Source organism: Apium graveolens, chromosome 2 (genome assembly GCF_009905375.1).
Source record: "Apium graveolens cultivar Ventura chromosome 2, ASM990537v1, whole genome shotgun sequence".
Lineage (NCBI taxonomy): Eukaryota > Viridiplantae > Streptophyta > Magnoliopsida > Apiales > Apiaceae > Apium > Apium graveolens.
In genome coordinates this window covers 25,591,400-25,617,747 of record NC_133648.1, presented here as the reverse complement: position 1 = coordinate 25,617,747, position 26,348 = coordinate 25,591,400, and the positions used below count along the sequence as shown (strand labels likewise).

The 26,348-nt window shown below is 41.0% G+C and overlaps 1 pseudogene; it reads left to right on the top strand.

Annotated features, from left to right (window-relative positions):
- The first annotated feature begins 1,002 nt into the window (after positions 1-1,002).
- LOC141686953 (sugar transport protein 13-like) lies at positions 1,003-26,348 on the top strand (annotated as a pseudogene).

Below are 26,348 nucleotides of genomic sequence, written 5' to 3'. Positions count from 1 at the left end.
GGAAAATGGTGAATGTGTGTCGACTATTCTGATGTTAACAGAGCATGCCCCAAAGATTTCTACCCACTCCCAAACATCGATCAGCTGATCGACTCTACAGCAGGGAATGAACTCCTTTCCTTTATGGATGCGTTTTCAGGGTACAATCAGATACAAATGGATTCTCATGACTGGGAGCAAACGGCATTCATTACTCAAAGAAGAGTGTTCGGATATCGGGTCATGCCCTTCGGGTTGATTAATGCTGGCGCAACTTTTCAACAGATGATGGACACAATATTTGGCTCGCATATAGGGAAAAACATGTTAATCTATGTCGACTACATGATAACCAAGTCCAAACTCGTCGTTAACCACTCACTTGATCTTCATGAGACCTTTGAAAATGCCCGGAAGCATAACTTGCACCGCAACCCTAACAAATGCTCATTCGGGCTTACATCCTAAAAGTTTCTGGGATTTTTGGTCACACAGCGAGGCATCGAGGCCGACCCCGTACAGACAAAAGCCATCCTTGAAATGGATGATCCAAAATCCATCAAAGACTTGCAAAAGCTAATAGGATGCATAGCAGCCCTGCGAAGATTCATCCCGCAATCGTCCAAAAGGTGCCTCTCGTTCTTCGCCACCATAAAAAAGGCTTCAAGATCAACACCATTAGAATGGAACGATGAGTGCAAATCCAGCTTCACGGAACTCAAAGCGTTTTTAACAAATCCTCTTATCCTTACTAGGCCAATCTCAGGCGAAGCTCTGCGCATTTATCTATCGGCATCCGACGAAGCAGTTGCAGCCATCCTTGTCCGACTCGACGAAGGAAGAGAGGTTTTCGTGTACTACATTAGTCACTCACTGTGCGATGCTGAAACTCGGTACCCTCAGGTCGAAAAGCTCGTGTACGCCTTAGTCATTGCAAGCAGAAAACTCTGACAATATTTCCAAGCAAGGAAAATTCATGTGTTAACAAATGCGCCGCTTAAAAGAATCCTGCACAAACCCGATATGACAGGAAGGCTCGCCGCATGGACTATCGAACTAAGTCAGTTGTACATCGAGTATAAAGCACGAACAGCCATAAAGACTCAGGTCCTCTCAGATTTTGTAGCAGAATGCCAATTCAAGGCCAAAGTGTCGGGTCCCGAGGAAGCCCAACTAAGGTCGTGGCTGTTGTTTGTTGATGGATCATCGACCTCGAATTCTGGTGGTGCGGGGATAATTCTTATCAGCCCAGAAGGGTTTAAAGTCCAGCAAGCCCTTAAGTTCGAATTCCAAGCGACAAATAACGTGGCTGAGTACGAGGCATTAATTGTGGGATTAAAATTAGCAACGGACCTCGAGGTAGATATTATCAACATATTTGGCGATTCACAACTGGTAGTTAAGCACATAAGCGGAGAGTTTAAGACTCACAATGAAAACATGGTTAAATACCTTGCAATGACACAAGAGCTGCTCAAGAAATTCTCCTCCTGGAAATTCTCAAATGTTGATAGAACAGAAAATCAGTGGGATAATTCCCTCGCCAAGTTAGCCTCATCCAATCTGAAAATGAACCTCGACCCGATATTTGTTGACAGCCTGAAATCCCCCGCTATCGACACATTGATGGTCCACAACATTCAGAGTAATCTTGACTGGCGAAGCCCTATCCTCGAGTACATCCTAGAAAACAAACTTCCCATGGAGAAAAGTGAAGCTCACGCTATCATGTTTAAGGCAAGGAACTATTGCACGGTCAGCTCAGTGTTGTATCGACGTGCTTTAACTGAACCACTTCTCCGATGTTTAAGCCCAGAAGAGGCCGATCAAGCAATCCTCGAGGTTCACATGGGAATATATGGCGAACATCTCGGGGGAAAGAACCTAGCTCTTAAAATCATGAGACAGGGGTTGTATTGGCCCACACTCTGAAAAGATTGTGAAAGTTACGTCCGCAAATGTCAGGCATGCCAACGACATGGGAACGTGAGTCATCGACCCACAACAGAGCTCAACTCGATACTCGCCCCTTGCCCTTTCTATCAATGGGGAATCGATATCGTGGGGCCCTTCCCAAAGTCTAAAAGTCAGTGTCAATACGCAACAAAGTGGGTCGAGGCAAAACCTCTCTCCAAGATCAGAGAAAAAGAGATGATTAAATTTTTTATGAAATATGTGGTGTTTCGATTTGGAATTCCAAGGATTTTAGTCTCGGATAACGGGACATAATTTGTAGGCGCATAATTCGAAAAAGCTTTAAGCGATTTGAAAATCCAACACATCAAAGCATCGGTTGCATACCCACAGGCCAATGGCCTTGTAGAAGTAACGAACAGAACCATCTTACAAGGATTAAAGAAAAGAATAGAAGACTTTCCCCGATGTTGGGTTGATGAGCTCCCTAATGTGCTATGGTCCTACAAAACAACTCCTCGAAGTGCAATAGGAGAAACTCCTTTTCGTCTCACGTACGGCATCGACGCTGTTTTGCCTGTCGAGATTAGTCTGATTTCTCTGAGGATCGAGGTCTTCGATCCTTCTCTCGCTGCCGAAGGATTACGCTTTCACAATGACTTACTTGAAGAAACAAGAGAGGAATCTAGGCTTCACATGATCGCACGGCAGGAGAAGACGGCAAGGTACTTCAACAAGAAAGTCAAAAATAAGCGATTCGAAGTGGGAGACCTCGTCCTTCGAGACTCCGCCGCATCACAGCCAACAATCTCAGGAAAATTTAAACCAACATGGGAAGGCCCATACAAGGTGTCGAAGGTCATCAGCACAGGAACCTACGAGCTCTCGTACCTCGATGGTCAACCAATTAAGAATGCCTGGAATGGTATCCACCTCAAGAAATTTTACCAGTGATTAACTCTTTATGTAATGATTAAAACTTTGAGGCCGTAGGGCCCTACCAAAAACCAACCCTCGATGCAATGAGGGTCGTTATGAGATCCCCATCGAGGGAATTTAAATTATGAAAGCTTACAAAATTACTTTACGAAAATGTCATAATTCATTCTCTGATTCCTCAAAAAAAACAACATAAGTTGGATGTATCCCATTAGACTCCAAGTGCAAATAACATATGTACTCCCGAACGACGAGTAATAATCGATCCCTTCACATGCAAAATATTCTTACACAACAATTAAGCACTACGCAAACAGACTCAAAAATAAACCAAAGACAATGCATCCTAGTGAAATCCAAGTGGTACGTAAACCTTACACTTAAAATTCCTAACACGGAAAACTTTAGTAGACTAACATAAAAATTACCAAATAGATAATCGAATATCATAAAAACGTCTAAGGCCACCAAGGCCTCATTCAAATTACGATAAACAATGTAGCATCAATCAAGAAACATCGTCTTACAACAGCAGAAACTTAAAATTCAAATTCATACATCATCTACGGGGCATTCCCCGCCTTCAATTTTTATCGGTCGGATCATCGGGCTGCGAAGCAGCGAGGTCAGCAATGTAATCCTCAAACGAGTGCCCCATGGTGTCTACCCCCGCCCCTCCTTCTAGCGCCAAATGATAAGCCTACAATATTATTATATTGTTAACTATAATTTTAGGAGATGATCTTTTTACTTTAATTTGCCAACCCCTTCAAATGAGGTTATTTTTATTAAATTAAACTAAAATTAAAGTAAAGAGATCATCTCCTAAAATTATAGTCTTAACAATATAATAATATTGTAGACTTATCAAGTTACATTAGAGTGCAGATAGTTGTACTTATGGCGAAAGGTTTCTTGCATTATGGCATCCACTGGTGGCTTATGTTTGGTTATGGATATGATGTTGGCATTTCAGGTATTTACTTCAATATATAGATATATATTGAACACAATATCACACAAACACTGTCTGAAGCAAGGGTGCGGGTGCGCAGGGCGGTGATACAGGAATTTCGGCAAAAATAAAAATATGGGTATTCGGGTGCGGGGATACGGTAAAAAAAAATATATATTATATATAATATTATAGAGATATCTATGATCCAAAAATTGTATTTTAATTAAACAAAATAGTCAAATAAATAAGTTTAACATCCTGAATAGCAATACAGAATTCAACATTTTTAATAATTAAAAGACAAATAACTAAAAAAATAAACAAACAAGTTGCCAAACAATACACAATTAATCATGTTTATACAATTGTACAAACAAAATAGTATATACAAATAAAATAGTATAATAATATTAATTAATAAACAAATAAACAAAAATCGATTTAACAAATATATTTAAAAAAGTAACAGTGGTCTTATTCCTTGGGAGCAGAGGAGCTCACGTTTACACACACAAACACCTCACGTAGACACACAAAAAAAATACAGTGTATTATATATACATACAACCTATACATACAACTAGGAAGCCATAAAAGTAGAAAACTCCTTTAGTGCGCAGTGCTCCAGGGGGTTGGCACACCCCTGCTTCTTAATATTGATCTCCTTTAGTTTTATGAACTCAAGACTTCTTAATGTCTGAAACAAATGTGTTAAATGTGTGTACATATTAATCTGTTGATCATGATCCATTCTGAGAAAAAAGAACTATAGGGTAGAAAAAGTATGATCACCTCTTATGATTAGAATATGTGCATTTTTCCGTTATGGAGTTTCACTTTATTAATGCAGGTGGTGTTACATCAATGGGTGGTTTCTTAAAAGAGTTCTTTCCTGTGGTATATAAAAGAACTCAACAAACTGGACTAGAAAGTGAATACTGCAGTAAGTATTACAAATACAATAATCAAGGGCTCCTGTTAATTACATCATCACTCTATCTAGCTGCTTTAGTGGCGACATTTTTTGCCTCTTATACTACAAGGAATCTTGGCCGGAGATACCCCATGCTAATTGCCAGGATTTTCTTTATAGTTGGTGTTATACTCAGTGCTGGAGCACTTGACCTGACCATGCTTATTGTTGGGAGAATTGCACTTGGCTGTGGAGTTGGTTTTGCAAATCAGGTATTAGTATTAGCTTGTCTTATGTGATATTATTATCTTGTCTTATGTGATCATTTAACATAGAACAAACTCTGTTTTAAAGACTATATATTGTAATATACATATAATTACCAACTTCAGGGTAAATAACTACAAACTATTCAATTATTCCTTGTAATATTCATAGATACTTAACGATGTTATGAAATTCATTTATAAACTCTACTAAAACTTGATCTTACATGATGAAGTCATGGTTTTTGCATGATTTTGCAGGCAGTTCCACTGTATGTTTCAGAGATGGCACCTACAAGAATACACGGAGTACTAAATATATTATTCCAGCTCATGGTCACAATTGGTATACTTTGTGCCAACCTTGTCAACTATGGGACATCAAAGTAAGCCTACAGTACTTGTCCATGCAAAAATTATTAAAGTCTGCCTTAAAACATTGACTTTTATACATAACATAGCCTCAGTTTACCTCTTGTGCACATTACTTGTCCACGTGTTTTTTTTAGTGGTTTATGTATCTGTTTCTAAGCACAGTCTCTAAAATTTTGGAAACTACAGAATCGAAGGTGGATGGGGTTGGAGGGTATCATTAGGATTAGCTGGAATTCCAGCACTCCTACTAACACTAGGTTCTCTCTTAGTTTTTGATACTCCAAACAGCCTTATGGAGCGTGGCAAGTTGGAAGAAGGAAGAATAGTTCTAAAAAAGATTCGCGGTATTGAAAATGTTGAACCTGAATTCAGAGAGCTTGTTGAGGCCAGCGGTGTAGCTAGAGAAGTTGAACACCCCTTCACGCATCTTCTAATGACAAAGAACAGGCCACAACTAATAATAGCAGTTTCCCTACAGGTAACAATAGCACACGTTTAATTTAATCCTCCATTTTTACTTTGGTAATTAACCATATATAATGTACTTCAAATTTTGACAGATATTCCAACAATTCACCGGAATTAATGCAATTATGTTTTATGCACCTATTCTATTTGAATCACTTGGTTTCGGATGTAATGTTTCGTTGTATTCAGATGTGATCACAGGTGGTGTCAATGTGTTGTCAACCATATTATCAATCTTTGTCGTCGACAAAATAGGTAGGAGGAAACTATTGTTGGAAGCTGGATGTCAGATGTTTGTTGCCCAAATATTAATTGCTATAGTGTTACAGGGGAATTTGGGAGCAACAAAGTCTGAGGTTCGTAGCCGGAAACAAGATCTGTGATGGCGGTTCTTCGTCGGAAAAGTGAACAGTAATCGGTGGATCCGATGAACAGTATTCGTCCGAAAAGATGAACAGTGTTTGGTGGTGGTGATTATTGGGGGATGAGATTGCTTAGGGTTAGTGGTGGCTCCTTTGCGCTCTCGCTTCTGACCCCTTACAATTTTCCTACGTACCCCTATTTACAGGGGATCAAGCCTACATAGTTCTTGGGGAACAAGAAACCTAATGGGCTTAGATTTCTTATCCCGAGGCCTAGTAGGAAACCATCTTCTACTAGCTTTAGGAATGTCCACCGATGAGGCCCAACCACAAAGGCCCAAGGCTCGTCCGCGGCTTCGAGACTTCATGGATAAGGCATCTCTCTGGCCAAGGAAAACCCTCCGCTACCAGCTGTTTCTCTAGTCCATGGATGCAGGTATAGCCGTGGTTCACCCCAAATATTGGACGCATCCTTGTCCCCCGATAAGGAGCCCCTACCAGATTGCAGGACAAGTGATTCCAAGCTTTTGGGTGCAAAGTGCAGGATACTCCAAAGTCTCCCAACGAGGACACCCGTTGACTACAGAGACAGAGCTCCCAAAGCACATACCAGATTTCACCCAACATCCCCAATGAGGACACCCATTGACTACAGGAGGAGGCCTTCAGTCCAGGCATACCCCTGGAGGTCTCTGACCACGGACACCGCCTTTCCTATAGATGTGCTACAGGAAGGAGTTCTTCAATAGAGTACCTGCATCAAATAAGTTATTAATAATGATCTCCATCTTCCTTGAATCTTCCAGAGAACCTGGCCAAGCAATCATATTTCAAGTCTTCACAAGGTCCTTTGTTCATTTAGGGCGCGCCCTAACGTTTACCATAGAAAGAGATTCGATCACGAAATTCCCCGCATTTCCTTAATAACCAGGCGCGCATTCCCATTATGCTAAGGGCGCGCCCCTTCATACATGGGATCAAGTGACAGCAACTTCTTCATCAGCCATCAAAATATAGGGCGCGCCTTTCATACACACAGGGCGCGCCTCATTTCCTTCCGCAAGGCAAACAACTTTATCTGTTCCTTGATTTTAGGCATTCCTTCCTCAATTTTGACTACTTTTATCAATCCTAATCTGAATATTGTTTATACCAATTTTTGGGCATAACAACTACCCCCTAAATTCCATATGCCATTGAAAATGGGATTGGAATTTTTCTTCATCTTCATCAAAATCTGTATAAACAAATTTTCCAATACCTTTTTACAGGGCGCGCCCTAAACATGGCCCCTTCTAGCTTTCCTTTAAAATTCAATACTGTCATGATAACAAAATACGACGCGCTTTCATGAGGGCGCGTCCTAGGATTTTCGAATGATTTAAAACGGTTACCCTTATTCTTTGGGAATCGTGATTGACGTGATTGATTTTGACAGTTGTCCTCTTTTTGCTATAAATACAAGTCATAATCAGTCACTTTCTTTTACTTTTACTCCCCCCCTTTCACTTTCTCTTTATATCCAAGAGCTTCAACCCCAGCGATACTATTTTGCCCAGAACCGGCCTTCTCTGTTATCATTCTCCAAATCTTTTCCGATCAACTTCTTCTCCATTCGAAAAGGTATGAAAAACTTCTTGTATTTCTGAATTCCGTTAAGTAAATCACATTGCATGTCATGTTACCTTTTCATCTTCCATTTCTTGAATGTACAAGTTATAGTATGTATCTATATATACATAAATGTATATATCTATGTTTGCTTATTCAGATCCTAAATCATAGGGTAATCAATTTCAAATTTGTATTTTTGAGAATTTCGACCGTTGGTATCCTTATGCCTTAAAAATCATTACTTACAATCTGCGCATGACCATCTGTGTCCTTAGAATCCGCCAGCAACTTCGGACGCGCCCTATCTTTAGCTTCTTATAATCTGCGCATGACCATAACAGGGCGTGCCTGTTTGTAGTTAAACACATCCTTTAATATAGACTAGGATTTTCTTTATGGCGCGCCTTCTCATGATAAGGCTCATCTTTTGTTTTGATAGGATAATTTTAATCCCATCCTTTTTGTTGGAGCATGATATCTTTTCAATACCCTCCTTTCATTGTCCTTTAGGTTTCCTTCTTTTTAATTTCTGAACTGGGCGCGCCTTCAATCTTTCTGAATTTTCTTGACAGCTGCAAAACGAGGGCGCGTCCTCTCCTTACCAATTTGGGAATCTACTCGCCTCCAAGCACCTACGTCGAGCCTCAGCCTCCAAATGCCCACCATACTCCTGAATTTCTTAACCGGGTGGCACGCCTTCTTCAAGATTCCAAAAGAGGTACCCTGATGGCGGAGTCTTCAAACAGTTCTTACACAGACAACATTCCTTTGTCCCGTAGACATGGGAAGCAAAAACTAATCCAAAAAGAAAGATCCCCAGCTCCTACTAGCACATATTTAGACGATGACGACTAGTTCGAGAGTTTGAATGATGACAGATATAGAGAAGTTGAAAGGGGTATCAACGTAGACGCAGGGCCATCCAAAGTCTCCTATAGGGCTGTTTCTCCAAGCCTATCTCCACAAAAATCACAGGGCACGCCTACTTCTCCTATTTCTGAGGGCGCGCCTGAAGGAAATGTATCGCCCCTTCGTGATGAATTAAATTTCTTTAATGAGGACTCCTTCCAGTTTTCCACTTCTCCTGAACCTTCTCCAATCCCCTTCCAGCACTGGGAAGTTTTTGACAGTGAAATAGACTTTGACTGGAACGAATTCGAACCATGCAATGAAGCAGTGAAGAAACATTTTAGGAAGGAGCATGGAAAACTTTTCTGCGTGGGCATGTCCTCAGCCTGTTCAGATGAGCAACTAGAATGGCTCATGGAGTTTTATGATATGGAAGGTGAAGGGTTTTTAGCACATAAACGCAACGAAAACGTAAATTTAAATCTTAAAAAAACCGAAACCCTCCGCAGGATCCATGCGAAAAATAATATTTAATCCGTAGTTCAGTATGTTTACCTTAAGAAACTTTACGTTAATGGAAAGATGGAGGTCTTTAATAGCGATCCAAGAACGATGAACGGAAATCCCTAGCAGCTGCTCCTCAAGTGTGAAGCACTCCACCGGTATCCACCAAGAGTACAATGTGATGGAGGAGGAAGAGGTTGAGAGAATTAGTTGCCTCCCTCTTGTTCTACTTTAGAATTAGGGTTAATTATTTGGGTTTTTTTAGGCAAATAGGGTTTATAATAGTATATTTATAGGCAAAATTTTCAGCTGAAAATTTTCCATAAAATATTATTATTATTAACCATTTAATTGATTATTCTTATTAACCAATTAACTAATAATTAAAACACCTTTTAATCATTAATCCCTTTTCTAAACACTTTAGAAAAATAATTCTCTCACTTGATTTAATTTCCAAAATTGAATTCTTAATTAATCATATTAAAAATTAATTAAATATCATTTAATCAATTATTAAATCTGCTAATTAATTATTTATTTCATAAATAAATAATTACCAGCCATTATTAATTAATTCATCCACCATTAAATCATTCTCTTTTATGGTGTGACCCTGTAGATTCAATATTAAGCCGGTAGTAGAAATAAATAATAATAAAACTATTTTATCATTATTTATATAAATTCTCTAATTAATTAAATATGATTAATTAATAAATTAATTATATTTATTCTACATCGTGAGGGATACTTCTCAGCATATCGCGACAATCCGGATAATACGAATTCACTGCTTAGAATACCAAGAACCTATTCAGTGAGTAGTTACCGTACAATCAATTCCTTCTACCCTGCAATGTCACGATTAAATACAAGGCATGGAACTTGTGTCAAGCCTATCTTATTTAATCATTTGCTTTCCCATTCACTATGTTTAGTTCTATTTAATGTAAATTAGAAACTCCTTTCTAATTTCATTTAACCTGGCCAGAGAATCCTGAACTAGCATAAGTGGATCAGCATTGAACATTCTCTTCCTTCACTGAAAGGGGTAGATCCTTTATTGATCATACATTATCTTATTGTACAAATTCCTATACCCAGTAGAGCCCTTATAATTGTCCCTGGAGACTAAGAACTAAACCAAAGCATAGTTCAGTGTACACAAGATGACTATGATAACCTCAAGTCTAAGGATACTTGTACAACTATCACTATGTGAACAACTGCTGACACGTGAGTGAACTCCATCAGTTGTTCAACTGTGTGAGTCATGTTCAGTGAACTTATTCTATAATAAGCACCTACATACTAGCTATAGTGTCACCACACAAATGTCTATGAGAACAAACATCCTTCATAATGAAGCAAGCATAGTATGTACCGATCTTTACGGATTACTAATTACCAGTTACTAATCCTACGACCAGGAAATATTTAAGTTTAGAGTTATCATCTTTTAGGTCTCATTATTATGATTTCATCATAATCCATAAAAAGCTTTACTCTAAACTATGGTATATCTTATTTAAACACTTAAATAGATAAAGCCCGCAATAAAACCAAAACAAGTCTTTTATTAATATCAATGAAATCAAAACAGATTACATAAAAGTTATTCTTAAATCATCATACATGATTGGACTTAGGACACATCTCTTTCAGAAGGCATATGGGCGCGCCCTTTAAGCATGATGCGCCCCCATATTTTCAACTATGGGAGGAACTTCAAAATCCCTAGAATGGTAACCAGCCCTAAGCTGGTATCTTTGGGTATAGGCGCGCCCTTACATCCCTATCTCAGGGAAGTGATAGAACTCTATGACGTGGCTCCACTTCAACTCTATCCCAATAGTTACAAATTTATTATGGCCCTGTTCATTCTCTACACGGACCTGGGTTTTCCTCAACCTTCAATGGCTGAAGTCACTTATTTCTTTAACCTGAGAAAGTCTGACCACGGGTACTACTACTTGGTTGTAGACAAGCAGTATAATAAGAAAAGATTTCTCCTCTGGCAACCTCGGCCATGAAAAAGGCTGGAAGGAAAACTTCTTTTACTTGTATGATATTCCCAGATTAAGGATAAGATTCAACAAGTCACCAAGTAAGGGCGCTCCCTTTCTTTCTCTTTTCCCTACATTATTTCTATGTTCCTTTTTCCTTTTTTACATACTTATACTTTTTCAGACAGAGCAGTGGCCAAACCACTTAAGGGCGAGCCCAAAAAATGAGCTGAAGCCCTTCTCAGAGTGGCTGCTGACAGGTGGAACTTAAAGACCTTAGTCACCCGGACCAATTTGATGCAAGTCGGAATTCTTTCTGACCAAGTAGGAACGAAATGTAAATACGTAAAATTCAGGAAAGGTGCCCCTGTTTCCCGTGTCATTGACCTAGATAGTGAAGAAGAGGCTGAAGAAGAAGAAGATGAAGCAGAAGATAGCTCTTTTTAAGGCCAATATCCTTCAGGTTCAATTATTGCAAAGTCTAAAGGCGCGTATTTCTATAATTGGCGCGCCCTAGCTTCCTTTCTGTTAGCTTTTGTATTAGCATACTAGATATAAATTCCTGTTAATGTTGTTAATCTTTCCGCCCCTTAGGGCGCGCCCTTTCACTCTAGGTGTAGCACTTTATACATATTTATCAATGTTATCTTTATCAATTGACTTTATTTATTGCTTTTTTCAGCACACCTAATTGTCACGTTTAATTAACATGTTCTATATTTTATGCAGAAATGGCTCCTCCAAGAATCCCCAAATCCTTCGGGGCGCGCCCTGGTGACAAGCCTAAGCCTAAGCCAAAGAAAGATGCTACTGCAGCACATGCATCCATCCCAAATCCAACTCCTATTCCTCAAACAACTCATGTCCTGAAAAGGCCCGTAATTGACCTCACGGATAAACAGGGTGCGCCTAAAAGGCATAGAACAGAGGGTGCGCCTTCGGGCTCATCTGCTGCTTTAAATTCCCTCGGCCCCATAGGCTCCCTTCATGTTTCAGACGAAGAAGTGGAACAGTGGCAAGCCATGGACTTGGAAGAGGCCACTCGTGCTTCTATAAAAGCATCCTGCCAGTTATTCGTTCACTCCACCCGGGTGATGGACAAGCTTCTTGAAGAGAGGGCGCGCCTCGAGAGGCTGCAGGGTGATAATAACATTTTGAAGAACACCCTTAAAGACAAGGATTTTCTGTATGCCAAAGATATCAAAGCCAAGGACTCTGAAATCTCTTCCCTCAAGGAAGATGTGGCCAATCTTTCTTCTCATCTGGAGATTGCCAACAAAAAGGCTAGCTCTCTCCACACTGAACTTGGTGGAGCCAACTTGAGGATTGAGTATCTTGAGGAGCAACAGAAAATGGGTTGGCCTGATGAGAAGAGGGAAATGACTGATGAAGCATTTGCCAGTGGTTTCCACTTCTACAGGATTGGTTTTGTGGCCAATGACCCTGATTACACTTTTGAGAAGTTTGGGAAGGAAACGGTTGCTGAGATGATAGACTTCAAGAAGGAGCATGCTGCTGAAATCAAGGCGAGGAGGGTAGAGCTTGGATTAGAGGAAGAAGATGAGGGCGCGCCAAGAGAGGAAACCTCTAAGGATACTCCTGAAGCTGACCATACTGTTCCTCTTCAAACCATTCCCCCAACAGACGAGTCTCAAGGCGCGCCCTGATTTATGTTTATCCTTCATTCGTACTTAAGTTTCAAATACTTCTGAGGAGCCAGCCCTCTTTTGATGTTGTGCAAAGTTGTACGACTTATTTTTTGCTACTCTTTTTCCTTTGCGTTATGACATTTCGTATGGCTTAATATGATTTTATCTTTTTCAGTATGCATAAAAATTTGTTAAGGCACTTCGACTTTTTATTGGCCATTTTATATTTCCAAAAATATGAGACTCATACTTTCATGACGGCGCGCCCTTATATCATGTTTCTATAAATCTTTAGTCAGTTTGTTATGATTTATGTCACTACAGGGCGCGCCCTTTAATATTTACTTAGCACATTCGTTTATGTTTTTCATGTCATTGAGATCTATAGACTCCTTTCCCGGAGCATGAGGGCGCGCCTTATTTCTTTTATAAATAATAATTACTTTTTCTTATCAGCGATTCCCTTGCGATAATTTACTTAAGTGTCAGCCCAATGGTGCGCCTTAATCTGGAGGACTTTTACCTTAGTTTATTTGACTAGCCATACACTTTTATTTCTTCGTCGTCAGTTTTTTAGGCGCGTCCTTTCATGTATGCATACTATGTTATCTTGATTATGAAATAACAATTATTCGATAGGGCGCGCCTTAACAAAGGGCGCGCCTCTGGTGTTCTTCAAATGAAAAAACTTTCATGCCAAGCAGATAAAGCAATTTGAAGTAACTTCTTTCTTTTATTGATAATGCACTCTAGTGTACAAATTACACCAGTCCCATGGCTACTATGCTCTATGGGGAAATTATTTGAAAATTTTCTTCCTTCTGCTAGTTCCAAGGTTCGCAGTCACATGTACTACCCCCTAGGCTAGGAGGAATTTATTTGCAACTAGTCTATTACATAGGAATTAAGCATGAAAATGAAGGGGACACAGCCACACCCTACTGATAATACTTCCATAAATGTTCCGCATTCCACGCTCTAGGAATAGGTTTACCATCAAGATCTTCCAAGCGATAGGTTCCCTTCCAGAGTATAGCTTTGACCTTGTACGGTCCTTCCCAATTAGCTCCAAGCACCCCGTGCTGAGCTATCTTAGTGTTAGGCATAACCTTTCGCAACACAAGATCCCCAACCTTAAACGGCACGGATTTTACCTTTTTATTAAAATACCTTGTGATTCTCTGCTGATATGCGGCAAGCTTTAATTGAGAGTTTGTTCGGGCTTCGTCCAACAAATCCAAGTGAAGCCTCTGGTTAATGTAACACCCCCAAATCCGGGGTCGGGGATCCGGGTTGTTACGAGTTCCATTACCTTTAATAACACCCAATCTTAATAAACAATCAACTACTCTGTACTGTGACCCCACAATAAACACACACACCACAAGTTATAGTCTCAGAGATGAATATCCAAAAATAATCCAATTAATTTTATTCCACAATTATAAACCATTACACCTTAAAAGGGTTTCTGAATAAATTTACATTTCCTTTGCCATTATTACAATTCATAAATATACAATAGTTTGGTACATCAACAGTTGAAAGCCTAGCCTATTGGTAGATCCTACCTCAGCTATAGCGGTATCCACGCCTACAGGAAACTGCGGAATGTTTCCTATCCGCCTGTGAATTGGGAGCTTAGTCATGTTCATCTTTTCTATCTATTATTGTGTGATGAGAGAAGAAAGCAAGGGTGAGCACCAAGCTCACCGAAATAATATGTATAATATTCAACAATATCTGAGCATTCTCATAGTACTCATAAAAGTCTTGGTCAAAAAGAAATGAACCAAGTTGGATAACTTAACGCGACCAAGTCGCAAAATATTCAGTATATATGTATTATACTTTTCAAAATCTTTGAATCCTCTCCCATGCATAATATACATAGAGTTCCAGTTTATAACTGTATAAAAATATCGTTGCAAGGTGATCTCATATATCTAACCTTGTATCAACGTTTATCTGAAAATCTTTGTCAGGCATAAGATAATCATTAACTAGATATAAGTTTAAAAGATGAAGTTATAAGATACTCCAATATACTTATATCTTTTCCAAATACTACTTGAACTACCACCGTTCAAGTTATAATCAGTTTCAAAAGTTCATCACATAGATGAGACCACAAGATAAGACTTGAATAGATTCAATCTTTGAATTATCATTTGAAAGAATGAAGTTACGAGATACTTCATTAAGTCCCGATATATATATATATATATATATATATATATCCATATATATATATATCTCATACTTTTCCTGAAAACCTCTGTCATGTAAAGTATGAACAGAGTTGCAATATCCAATAATTTGGAAAGGAAAAGAATTTTGGCATAAACCCGATATTGCTGATCAGGCAAAGATACCAATAAGTAACCTTTTCTACTAGTAGATGGATGAATCCCCCACCGGTCATCACCCTGGCCACATAAGGACCTTGTGCTGGACCGCCACCTGGCCTCTTACGCGTTGATGGACTGCCACCCAGCCACTTACACTTTGATAGACCGTACCCCGGCCTGTCGCTTATGCCGACTCAATTAGATGGGCTTACTTCCCGAACGTTGGGTAAGTAATCAATTCATTTGTTTTCTCAAAACAGCAACCACGTTGCGAATGTAAAATGCACCACAGAGCTGGATCCCCCAGGTTTTGAGCGAGTATTTAAATCCCCTTTGAAAGGAAGATCTTAAATATAAAAAAAATGAGTTTTGGGGTCCACTCTAACTTTAATAATCATTTTGAAGACTCGAAACATTTTTAAGAATGTTTGGAGTACTGTTGATTTATTAAAATAAATCAGTCCCGATATATTAGAAAATATCTGAATATTATTATTTAAATAATATTCTCATAAAGATAGTCCTTATAAAAATAATCGAAGTAGAAGTTTTAAAACTTATACTTGAAATGGATATTAAATAACCAAAGATATACTTATATGAAAGTACTATCTTTATTTAAATAATCGAAAATAAGTTTGATTATCGAAACATTATTCTTTAATAAAATAAAGAATATTATTAAATAATAAGCGGAGTCATAATACCTCGAATGAATACTATAAATAATATTCATTAAATAAAATAAACGGAGTCATACATCCTCCAATGAATATCCAATTAATAATCATTAAATATAATAAACAGAGTCATAAGTCCTCGAATGAATATTCAAATAATATTCATTAAATAAAATAAAGTTATCGAATAAACCTTATTCGATTAATAGTTTGGAAAGCTATAACCATATATATATAAATATATATATATATAATCTACTCGGGATCCTCGACTCCCGGTTTTAGAAAATGTTTTCACCTTTGGGTCCCTATACTAAGGGTATATGCAAATTACCGCTATTCTCTAGCATAGGTATTATCAACTGAACCAACAGATATATATGGCAAGAATACGAAACAGACATGCATATATATACCATATCAGCATGCTTCAATATATCGCACATTTGCTAATTAACCAACATGCATCTATCGCAAGATAATGCATATACACATATACATCACAACAACAGTATAACGGATAGAAAACTTGCCTGAGCGACTGGGGGTTACGAATGGCTCGGGACGAGTCTGGTAACCTATAAACAACAAGTAAGTTGGAATTAAACCAAAGTCACTTGTAATTCTATACTCTACCCAAAGTAGACTCTAACGCTCGCTTTGCGCTTACTGATTCTCTTAAGTCACTCGAGTACCCTCGGCTCCACCATTTTTAATAATTTAACCATTATGAGTTTTAAGGCGATTCCTTTGCGAGTGTCTTACCAACTGCCTAACACTCTTACCATAATTGTTTCATACACTAATTAACCCATTTTGGTCTTTAACCTATGTTTCAAAGTAAGGCGAGGGGAAAAGTTTCGTTCGCGAAACGCCGTTACTTGAAACGGTCGTTTCTCCTAAACCGTGCATCGGAATCGAACGAACTACATATCAAAACGAAGCTCCTAACATGAGCTATCTAAACATGGAAATGGTCATAATATAGCAGGGAGTTCTCGGGTCAAAATTTTATGAACAAAAGCAATCTAAAGTAAATCGGACATTACGACGGCTATGTTTACGCGATTTCCCAAATTTAAACCATACAAAAACCATCACAATTCAACCTCAACCCATTCATACAATCAAAGTACATCCTTATCACATCATAACAGCCCCAATCAATTTAATATTAACATTTATACTTATGCCTAAGCTTGAATTTAACTATACTTAAGTTCTTTTAACCAAAACAACAAGATTCACCATTCCATTTCACTACCACTCCAACCCAAACTCTAAACCACAAGCATTAAGCTACTATATCACCATAATAATCAAAATCATCTTATTATACAAAGGAATCTAGGGTTTTGAGATGATATACCTTCCTTGAAGTGGTGGGAGTAGCTAGGAAGCCTTAAGAAGCCTTGAGGAGTCTTAGGAAAGCTTGGATCTTAAAGGAAAACAAGAAAAAATCAAGTTAAAAACTTTGAAATCACTATTCATTGTCTTCTTCATTGATTTATTGAAGAAGATTGAGAATGAATGGGGTGCTTAAACTCATGATATAGTCATAACTATGCATAAGGAACACTAGGGAATTATCTTACCAATTTAGGAAGCCTTGATCTTGAGTTTTGAATTTCTTCTTCCTTTGCAATAGTAAAAGCCGAGAGCAATGAAGAAATAATGCCTTGTTTTTTTTTTGTTTTGATGAAGAATGAATTATTTGGCTTGGTTGGTTGTAGTTTTGTTTTTGTTTTAGTAAATTACCTATTTGCCCTTGATTTTGTGTGGTTAATAATCCACCACATATCCTTCATTCTTATGTCATGCTTATGTCATGCTATGATGTCATCTTTCCCTCTTTGTCCTCTTCTCATTGGTTGGGTGACATCATCCTCTCTAATCCCTTTGATTAACTTCCTAATTGTTTGCCTAATGACCGCTGATCTGTTATACGGTTCGCTTAACTTTCGTTTTCGTTTATCGTTTGAGGGATCATACCCGGGATCTTATTACTTAGGTTCCCTTAACCTTTCTCAATATATTATATTCCTTTTATGATCCTCTCTTATAATCCTTTAATTTAAATCCTTTTTATCCTGTTACCTTATACTCAATTCTTTCCGTATCTAGTGGATTTCCGGGAAAAATCAAAGTTTTCGGAATTGGATTCTGGTGATCTTTACATACACTTATATACCATGTAGAGTACTAATAAAATCTCAGAATATCCATAACAGAACCCCTACATAGTGTGGCATGAAAAGTTTTCTCATTCAGCTAAAACACTATTCACAAGGGTGACAAAAAGTTCAAAATTTTGGGGGTTATTACAGTTAACTTCTGCATCTTCCTCAACAAACACGTCTCTCCGGAGGGATCCAGCTCCTACCTTCACGGGAACCATGGCCTCATACCCATAAGTCAGCAGAAATGGGGTTTCTCCTGTAGTCGATCTGGGAGTTGTATTGTAAGACCAGAGGACCATGGGCATCTCCTCTGGCCAATCTCCTTTTTTCTCTTCCAACTTTGCCTTCAAGGTATGTTTTATGACTTTGTTTATAGCCTCCGTCTGACCATTACTTTGCGGATGATAAACTGTGGCAAAGTCCTTCTTGATGTTCAAGTCATCACAAAGCTTCCTTAACTCTTTACTATCAAACTGCTTCCCATTATCCGAGATGAGTTTGTAGGGGATACCGAACCTGCATACTATGGAATTGAAAACAAAATCTCTTATCTTCTTTGTTGTGATCGTGGCCAGTGGCATGGCCTACGCCCATTTGGTAAAGTAGTCCACAGCCACCACGGTGTATTTCACGCCCCCCATTTGCTTTAGGCAACTCTCCAATGAGATCGATTCCCTACATGGCAAAAGGCCAAGTACTTGCCAATGAGGTAATGGTAGATGTCGGGGCATTGGAATAGTTGGCGAATCGCTGGCAACGATCACAAGCCCAGACAAAATTGAAGGCATCTTCTCTCATAGTTGGCCAGTAGTATCCTTGTCTGAGTACTTTTAATGCCAACGAACCACCCCCCGAGTGATTGCCACAAATCCCTTCGTGCACCTCTCTGAGAATATAATTTCCCTTTTCTGTATCCACACAATATAACAATTGCTGGTTGAATCCTCTCTTGTATAATATCCTGTCATATTCAACATACTTTGCAGCCTGGTACCGAAGGCGTCGAGCCTGTAGTTTGTCTCCTGGTACAGCTCATGTCTGAATATAGTTATGAATGGGGGTCATCCAGCTTTCTTGCGGGATTTCTTGTGTCTAAAATACCTCTACCTCTGGAATACTCGGGATTTCCTGGATTCCCAAAGGGATTTGTCCAAGTTGGAGGTTGTCCATTTGTGACCCCATCTTGGCCAAAGCATCCGCATTACTATTTTCTTCTCGCGGAACGCTTTCTAGCCTGGCATTTTCAAATTTCTCCAATAGGCGTTGCGCACATCTCATATATAACTCCGTCCGCGGTCCCCGGGATTGGAAACCTCCGTTGACCTGGTTCACAACTAATTCGGAGTCACTCCGAACTATCAGATTCATGGCCCCCACCTCCAGGGCTAATTTCAGACCGTTGATCAAAGCTTCATACTCAGCATCATTGTTAATGACATAAAACTTGAAATGGATAGCACTCATCAAACGGTGCCCCTCCAGAGTGACCAAGACAATCCCGGCACCTGATCCATTGTTGTTCACGGCCCCATCGACATGTAATATCCACCAAGGGTGTGGGAGTTCCTCCCTTTTACCATCATGAAAATTTCCTTGCGAGGAAGGTTCCGCCAACACTATGGCCTTGTCATCAACTTCAGAATCAAACTCAAGTACGAAGTCAGCCAGTGCCTGTCCTTTGATTATCGTGCGAGGACAATAGTCCATCAAATTTTCCTATATCTACCGCCCATTTTAACATTCTTCCCGACAATTCCGGTTTGTGTAGAATATGCCGAAGCGAATAAGCGGTGCGAACTTCTATTCGGTGAGCCTGAAAGTATGGTCTTAACTTTCGTGCTGCAAGAATAAGAGCGTACACCAGTTTTTCCATGTTGGTATACCTGGTGTCCGCATCCAGCAACCTTTTACTCACATAGTACACGGGCCACTAGTGGCTTGCTTCTTCCTTCACCAACACCGCGCTGATAGAGTATTCAGATACCGCCAAGTAAAGAATCAATATTTCTCCGTCTTCCGGCTTGGCCAACATTGGAGGATTTCCCAGCTGCTCTTTGATTTTCAGAAAACCCTCTTCACACTCAGGGGTCCACACAAAATCCTTCCCCCTTCCTTTGATTGCCTTGAAGAATTCCTTGCACCTATCTGATGACTTTGAGACAAATCGATTTAAGGTCGCAATCCTTCCTGTCAGGCTCTGTACTTGTTTGACGCTGGTGGGAGATTTCATGTCCAACATAGCCTTAATTTTTGTCGGGTTGGCCTCAATTCCCCGGTGGTTGACCATGAATCCCAAGAATTTCCCTGATTCCATACCGAATACACACTTCTGAGGGTTTAACTTCATCTTATACTTTCTCAGAATATGGAACATCTCAGCTAAGTCGGCGATGTGATCTTCTGCCTTCTTAGACTTTACAAGCATATCATCCACATACACTTCCATCGTCTTTCCAATCTGCTTCTTGAACATTTTATTTACCAATCTTTGATAAGTGGCACCGGCGTTGATCAGACCAAATGGCATTCCAATATAGCAATAGAGTCCCCTATCAGTAATAAAAGAGTTATGTTCCTGGTCGGGCCCATACATGGGAATTTGATTATACCCGGAGTATGCGTCCATGAAGCTAAGCAAGGCATGTCCTGTCGTGGCGTCGACCAACTGATCAATTCTTGGCAAGGGAAAACTATCCTTTGGACACGCTTTATTCAGATCGGTGAAATCCACACATGTTCTCCATTTAACGTTGGGCTTTTTTACCAACACCGGGTTTGCTAGCCACTCTGGGTAGAAGGATTCCCGAATTAGTCCGACGTCCAGGAGCCTATCTACTTCCTCTGCTAAGGATATAGTTCTCTCTCTGCTTACGGCCCTGTGCTTTTGTCGAACCCCTTTATGCTTGGGATCGATATTCAAACAGTGGCACATTACCTCTGGATCAATTCCTACCATATCAGAATGGTTCCATGCAAATACGTCAAGGTTCGCTAAGAGAAATATCGAAAGGCCCTCCTTCAACCTTGGTTCCAACTGAGATCCTATTCTTAAAACTTTACTTGGATCTTTTTCGTCGACAGGGATTTTAATTGTATCTTCTGCTGGCCCCATCTTCTCCGTTGGCATTGGTATCCGGGGATCTAGGTCGGGCGAATCATGGATTTCATTGTCCTGTAGAGAAGGTGCATCCCCTTTAGGAGGAGCGTCGACTTCTTTAGAAGGCGCGCCCTGCATCGCAGGGGCATCAACTTCCTTGATATATTTCACGGGCAAGGGCACTCCTTCAGGAAGAAGGGCATCTACCTCATGCTCATCTTGTTCGAGGTTTCGTAAGACTTGGAATCTTCCTTCTAATCGTTCCCCATTGAAATCTGCTTGGATGATGGTGTTGGAGGCCTCCTCTTCTTCCAACATCTCAATTCTGATTGTGTCTTCCAAGAACAACGTTGTTGCGGGAAGCCCAGAGGGACGCTCATCTTCTTGCTCGACATAATAATGGACTCGGATTTCCTCGATCGGTTGCTCAATGCTCTTTTCTTGATCATCGTCTGATGTATCTTCGGCGTGCGAGTCTTTTCTGAAGCCTCTCATAGCCTGCCTGTAGTACTCCCGAGAGTCATACTGAGAGCCCTTTATACTCCCCACCCCATTTGGCATTGGAAATTTGATGGTCAGGTGGTGGATTGAAGTAATAACCCTCATTTCCCGCAGAAAAGGTCGTCCCAACAACATGTTGTGGGACGATTCCTGATTCAGGACCTTAAACTCGAGCATCTTTGTTACCGACAACGAGCTTTCCCCCAAAGTACATGGCAGTCGAATCGATCCCATGGCTCTAACTCCCGTGCCAGAAAAGCCATAGACCCCCGAATCTTCCCCCGACATATCCTGATCAGGTAGCCCCATCTTCTTAAAAGTGTTATAGTAGAGGATATTTGCCGAGCTTCCATTATCCATGAATGCCCTATGGATGTTTTTGGTTTCGATCTGGATGGAAATAACCAGCACATCATTGTGGGGGTGATGCACCCATCGGGAATCTGCTTCTCTGAAGGTAATATCCAAGGACTCGCCCTTAAATACTTTGGGGGGTCGAGTTTCCACCCTATGAATGTCCGTGAGAGGTCTGAACCGAGCTTCCCTAGCATATTTTTCCAAGGCTCGGTTACTGCATTCCATCCCGGGATCTCCCCCGTAGATTGTTCGGATGCTGCCGTCCCTGACGAATTTATTTTCCTCCAGAGCATCATTGTTCGACCCCCGCGGGGCTCGCCTTTCTTCTTCCTTTGCTCTGTAATCCTTGTGCTTCCTTACTTCCTTGACTACCCATTCGCCAAGGTATCCTTCTTCGATAAGCGCTTCGATCTCATCTTTTAAATGTCGACACTCATGCGTGTTATGTCCAGATGATTCATGGTATTCACAATACATTTTCTTGACTTTGCTTTGCCATGATGATAAAGCTCCAGGCTTTCTAAATAGCCCTATGTTTTTGTTTACCTCGAAGATATGCTCGATTAATGTGACCAAAGGCGTGTACCGGCTTGTTCTGTAGTCATAGTTTGAGGGAGGACTTCATCCCCTCCTCGTGTTCGCGATATTCACCCGGTCTGGGCTCCGACTGTCCCTTCTATACCTTGGGCTTGTAAACCTATCTCTCTTCATTACTTTATTTCTCTAACTTGTCTGTGAAGTCGGTTGTACCTCTGCCAGAGATTGTTCTAATGGCTTTAAACAATTCTGCCAGAGCAAAGACATCTACTAGAGTAGCCGGGTCTTTTCCTTGTAAGTGCTTCCAAAAATCCGAACCAACCCTTAATCCTGCGATTAAAAAGCTTTTCAGGGCTTCGTCTGATGCCCCCCTCACGCCGGTAGATTCAGCGTTGAACCTTTTGAAGTATGACGTCAAGCTTTCATTTTCCCTTTGTCTAAAATTGGCAAGAGTTGTGACAGAGGGCGCATATCTTACTGCAGCTAGGAACTTGGTTAAGAACAGAGTTTTCATCTGCTCCCAGGAAGTGATCACTCATGGTCCGAGCTTTTGAAACCACTGTTGGGCGCTTTCTCTAAAGGTTTCCGCCAAGAGCCGGCATCGAGCCAAGTCTGGGACTTGGTACACATCCATCTCTATATTAAAACGACCCATGAATTCCACAGGATCAGAGTTTCCGTGGAAACGGAGATCGCTAGTAGTGTTGCGATACCCGGCCGGCAACTGTGCCTCCCTTACCGCCACCGAGAACGGGGAAGGGATTTCAGCTGTGGCCGTCACTCTGCCTTCCAGGTGGTTAAGAAGCCTTTTTAGATCTCCCACATTAAAAGTTCCCACACCCAGAATAGTCTGCATTTGAGGCTGCGGACCTTGGGGTTGCAGTGGAGGTACCTCTACTTGGTTCCCCCCTGGAGGGGCTTGCTGCTGGTTCGTGTTTTGGGCGTCTTCGGGTATCACAATTACTTCGGGGTTTTGACCTTGATCTCCCCCCTGATTTTCTCCATGACCCCGACCACAACCTCGAGCCGTCCCGCGATCATAGTTTTCCACATCTCTGTGATCATTATGTTCCGTATAGTTATCGCTGTCTGCTCGATTATGCCAGCAGGAATCAATGTGGCCGCGGTAATTGTTGCGACGGTATCCATCTAAGTACCTACCTTGGCCTCCACCTCTTCCCCTCCATTGAGGCCTTCTCCAACGATCGCTTCCATACCCACGACCATATCGATCCAGTGATCTGCGAGGAGGAGCTCTCTCATGATCGCAGTACTACTTCTGATTTTCCTGGGAATTCAGGGGCATACGCGTTGTATCATGGGGCATCACATCTCCACGATCAGCTTCTTTTTTCCATTCAAGCAGCAACATTCTTAAGTCATCATTGCCCAAGAGGATCCCCAAGCGATCTTTCAAAGCCGCGAAGCCCCGTTGACGATTCTCCGGCATCGACTCCGCCTGTCGGCGTTCCTCAAGACTACGTCTGGACCGGTGCGGATGAGTGGCTCCCTGGTTATCCGCCCGCAGGATTTCCTGACCATCAGCATCTTCCTCCATTAGCTCGATGATTGGGGACGTGTCATTGGAATAGTCCAAGCACCGTGGGGTTATCGGCACACGCCCTCCTCCAGTGCGTTTGTGGCCGGCTGAGGCATCTTTATCAGTCATAGGTGCTTTTCCAGGTGCATGAGTTGCACGGTTGCGGCGAAGGCCCCTCATGGTCTTGCGTCGCTCCACGATGCTCAACCTTGAATCGAAGCCATTCAAAGCATCGCCCATGCGATACAGTTATTCCAACAAGTCGGCGTTGCTGATGAGCACATGAGGCTGTCCCCCAACGTCCGGAGTGGGACGATCAGTCATTGGTGGAATGTAGGGTTCATGTTCATAGCCGTGATCAGAATCTTCCTCAGAACTTCCGTCATAAAAACTTCCATTACGATATTGAGACATCCTTCCTCATAAATGCAGATCTTGATTAGCCCCTCCTTCTAGCGCCAATTTGTTGATGGAGGAATTTGGGAGCAACAAAGTCTGAGGTTCGTAGCCGGAAACAAAATCTGTGATGGCGGTTCTTCGTCGGAAACGTGAACAGTATTCGGTGGATCCGATGAACAGTATTCATCGGAAAAGATGAACAGTGTTTGGTGGTGGTGATTATTGGGGGCTGAGATTGCTTAGGGTTAGTGGTGGCTCCTTTGCGCTCTCACTTCTGACCCCTTACAATTTGCCTACGTACCCCTATTTATAGGGGATCAAGCCCACTTAGTTCTTGGGGAACAAGAAACCTAATGGGCTTAGATTTCTTATCCTGAGGTCCAGTAGGAAATCTACTGGAAACCGTCTTCTACTAGCTTTAGGAATGTCCGCCGATGAGGCCCAATCACAAAGGCCCAAGGCTCGTCCGTGGCTTCGAGACTTCACGAATAAGGCATCTCTCTGGCCAAGGATAACCCTCCGCTACCAGCTATTTCTCTAGTCCGTGGACGCAGGTATAGTTGTGGTTCACCCCAAATGTTGGACGCATCCTTGTCCCCCGATAAGGAGCCGCTACCAGATTGCAGGACAAGTGATCGCAAGCTTTTGGGTGCAAAGTGCACGATACTCCAAAGTCACCCAACGAGGACACCCGTTGACTACAGAGACAGAGCTCCCAAAGCACACACCAGATTTCACCCCACATCCCCAATAAGGACACCCATTGACTACAGGAGGAGGCCTTCAGTCCAGGCATACCCCTGGAGGTCTCTGACCACAGACCGCCTTTCCTATAGATGTGCTACAGGAAGGAGTTCTTCAATAGAGTACCTGCAACAAATAAGTTAGTAATAATGATCTCCATCTTCCTTGAATCTTCCAGAAAACCTGGCCAAGCAGTCATATTTCAAGTCTTCACAAGGTCCTTTGTTCATTTAGGGCTCGCCCTAAGGTTTACAACAAAAAGAGATTCGATCAGGAAATTCCCCACCTTTCCTTAATAACTAGGCGCGCCCCTTCATACATGGGGTCAAGTGACAACAACTTCTTCATCAGCCATCAAAATATAGGGTGCGCCTTTCATACACACAGGGCGCGCCTCCTTTCCTTCCGCAAGGCAAACAACTTTATATGTTCCTTGATTTTAGGCATTCCTTCCTCAATATTGACTATTTTTATCAATCTTAATCTGAATATTTTTATCATACACACAGGGCGCGCCTCCTTTCACCGGAATTAACGCAATTATGTTTTATGCACCTATTCTATTTGAATCACTTGGTTTCGGATGCAATATTTCGTTGTATTCAGATGTGATCACATGTGTTGTCAATGTGTTGTCAACCATATTATCAATCTTTGTCGTCGACAAAATAGGTAGGAGGAAACTATTGTTGGAAGCTGGATGTCAGATGTTTGTTGCTCAAATATTAATTGCTATAGTATTACGAGCCAAGCTTTCTGACAACACCAACAACCTCGACAATCCAACTTCAATATTGCTAATAATCATGATATGCATATTTGTGTCCGCGTTCGCATGGCCATGTGGGCCATTAGGATATCTAATTCCTAGCGAGACATTTCCACTTGAGACGCGATCAGCTGGACAAAGTGTGACTGTTTGCATGAACATGCTCTTCACTTTTATCATTGCACGGTCCTTCTTGTTCATGCTTTGTGCTTTCAAGTAGGGTATATTCTTGTTTTTCTCCGGTTGGGTTTTGGTCATGACCATCTTCACAGGCATTTTTGTTCCGGAGACAAAAAATGTACCCATTGAGGAAACGACAGCTAGAGTTTGGAAGCAACAGTGGTTGTGCATGATCTGCCACGAGGAGATGCAAGATCTGTTGAATGGTGTATAG